Below are 3217 nucleotides of genomic sequence, written 5' to 3' on the forward strand. Positions count from 1 at the left end.
ATTCTGGTTTCAAAAACTGAGTTTTGGGGTTGTTTTTTATGCAGCAGGTTATGGCACCAGGTTTTTGATATCACTCTTCTGGGATGAATTCACTGAATACAAAAAGAAACATTTTGATAAACTTATTTAGAGTTATGATATAATGTTAGAGGATATTAATGTTTTCTCACTTAAAGTCCAATGTATTTTCAACCATAGACAATAAGGTAGCTTTCCTCTATTACTGTCACCTTTTGTATCTATTCATAACCCTTTTGTGGTCCTGTGGAATTGTTAATCAGGCGTTAGAAATAAAAAAGAGGTTAGGAGTATTAAATTAATGCTACTTAAATTTTAGCTTTTCTCTGTATATTAATCCAGATTTCTATACTCAGCAAAATTCACTTTTTTTCCCTGCATGAATCCTTTCCACAAGGAACTTTCCTCTATTGAAATTAAAATAGTACTTTTAGAAAGTACTTTATGTTTAGCAGTTAGTCATATCCTTTTTTTAGATCATCTTCTAGATGTACCATTGGTAAATTTTGCTTCTCTTAGAAAGTACTTTGTGTATAGCAATTAGTCATGTCCTGTTTTAGATTATCTCTAGATGTATCACTGGTAAATTTTGCTTCTCTAACAATATGGTCAACATTTGAGGTCATCCTTTAATTTCTTTATGCCTTTCCACAACCTCTAGAATAAACCTAAACACAAAATAGGCATTTCATAAACAGAATGACCAGATTTGACCAGATACCACGATTTTCCTCGGACATTCTCATTTATGCCTTTTGTTCCAGGATACTATTAATATCCTTGTTAATTCTTAAAATGTCCCATCTTAGACAGTAAATTATTTTTTCAATCTATTAATAACTGTCAAATTACAAAAATAACCCTTAGAAAAAGTTACGCATACACTATCTACCATCCCAGCAGAATTAAATTTATAAACACAAACCAACAAGTGTTAATATAAATGTAAATGTATCTTCTTGTCATGAATTCTTATATTTAGCCTAATAACTAAAGAAAAGTGGTGACTAAACATCTATTTGCCTTCTGCCTTTTAAAGGACAGTGTCTGATCTGATATTCATGTCTGGTTTTTCTTATAATGTGATATGCTGATGTTCTAAATCTTTGTTTGTATAGCAGGGACTCACAGCATATTTCAAGCCTATTTATACTTTATTTATATTTCAAAGACATCAGCCTAAAGTAGAGTGAGTGCAGCACAGTATACAAAATAAAATGCTTGTGGTTAAGCATTTATCAATGCCTTTGGAGTCAAAGAAGTCAATGAAAAGTGCTGTAAGCAGAGATGTATTAAAACCTGAAGAAAAACATTATAATAAAAAGTAAATTTTTGTTATTCTTTTCCTACAGTTTATAGTACTTATATTTTTCATGGATTTAGGAGCATGAGATTTAAAGGACCATTGGGTATAATGAGCACAGCCTTTGGAATCACGAAGATGTGCATTTAAAACCATGTTAGCTATTTACTGACTAGGTAACCTTGAAAAGCTCTGGCAGTGTCAGCTGTTTTATTTGTATCATGGAGAAGGTTATGTCTACTTCATTAGACTACTGCAAATAGTTAATGAAAAAAACAGAAAACGCAGTGCTGGATACAAGTGATTGTTCAAAAATTAACATTTTTCTCAGTTACTAACCCTTATTCCTAACATCTAAGAATTACTGGAAGCCTGAAGGTTTATTTTAGGAGTTTCTCTGTTGCTGCTTTCACTCCAGATTTCGCATCTCCAAAGGGCTGTTGCTCTGCTGATGTTATAAGTCTGTTTTCTTTTCCCATCTATTTATATATTCATTGGGAAACAATTCACTAGCCTGAGCTCTTTAATAACTTAAGAAGTGTGTGTGGATAAATGGGAAGTGCAGTAAGGGTGGAACTGAAAGTCATGTGTTAAGGCTAGCTCCTGCCCAGAGGGCACATTATATCTTACTATTGTGTGCTGCTCTTCCTACTGCTTCTGGAGGGAAACTACAGATCAGGATAGTCTATGACAGACTGTATGAGGGAACTGAGTGCTGAGTTCATACTTCTATAACTTAATGCATTAAACAAAACCTGGAAAAATCACAGCAGGACAGCTGCATTCATGACACACACACACACACACACACACATGCTGTGCTGACTCTTTGACCAGGACCCAGGGCCACTTCAGTGTGTTTTGACAGATCAATCTGAGACCTTTTATAAACCAATTCTCCCCATCAAGCTAAAAGCAAATGACCAAGATCTTTAAGATTTTGAAGGAAGACAGGCATGCCTTCATTCATTATTTTTTAGTCCTATGGGGCATGTGATATATAAGCAATTGCTGTCATAATGTCATAAGCAGCAGTTTGTTCTTTCTGCAGTCTTTGAAGGACTTTTGTTTTACACCACTGGAGGAGTTTTTCCACATGCAATGAAAAACCAGTAAGAAATCTATGAATTATACCAGCCCACAGATAGATTTTTATCTTTGTAAAAATTATTTTATGTGAAATAACTGTAGCCTAAATATATCTAACCCAGGGTTTACAAAAACATCCAGCTAATTTAACATATAACTTAATCTTTCCCTAGCTTTGAGTTGCTTACTCCGGATTTGTAGCCATGGTGAATCTTGTGGAAATCCAAAATGAATTGGACTGTACTCAAAATGTGTGATTTTAAAAATCCAGCAATGTGCTAGAACTAGAAAATAAAGTGTTCCAAAAAAAGACATAGAAGATATCTTTCATCACAAAATATCTAATAGAAAAGGAAATAATTATTTTCAAACTTTAAATCCAATGTTCTTCCAGGTCAAATAAAATATGTGTTAGATACGTATTTTTAGACAAAGCTTAGGGTTATGAATAGATCTAAAATATTTTTTAAAAGTGCAGCTTAGTCTCATACAGTTACTGAATACTTAAAATTCTTCATAAATCTTAAGGACATCAGTTGTCAGGATGTCTGTACTCGTCTATGGGTTTTCAGTTTTTGTTCCCTTTAATAGCTTAGAAAGGAAGATACGAACTATGAGAATTGTTAAAGCAACAAAAAAGTCTCCCTGTGTTTTCTTTTGAGGGGAAAGGTAATTTGTTAAGAAACCTCCTTGACAGGATGATGGAACATACTTCTTTTGTTTTTTTCCCACTGTGTAGAGCCATGAGAATCAAATGAAAGCTAGGCTTACTGTAACACATTGACTGACAATTAGATTTTAAAACCC

Source organism: Callithrix jacchus, chromosome 7 (genome assembly GCF_049354715.1).
Source record: "Callithrix jacchus isolate 240 chromosome 7, calJac240_pri, whole genome shotgun sequence".
Lineage (NCBI taxonomy): Eukaryota > Metazoa > Chordata > Mammalia > Primates > Cebidae > Callithrix > Callithrix jacchus.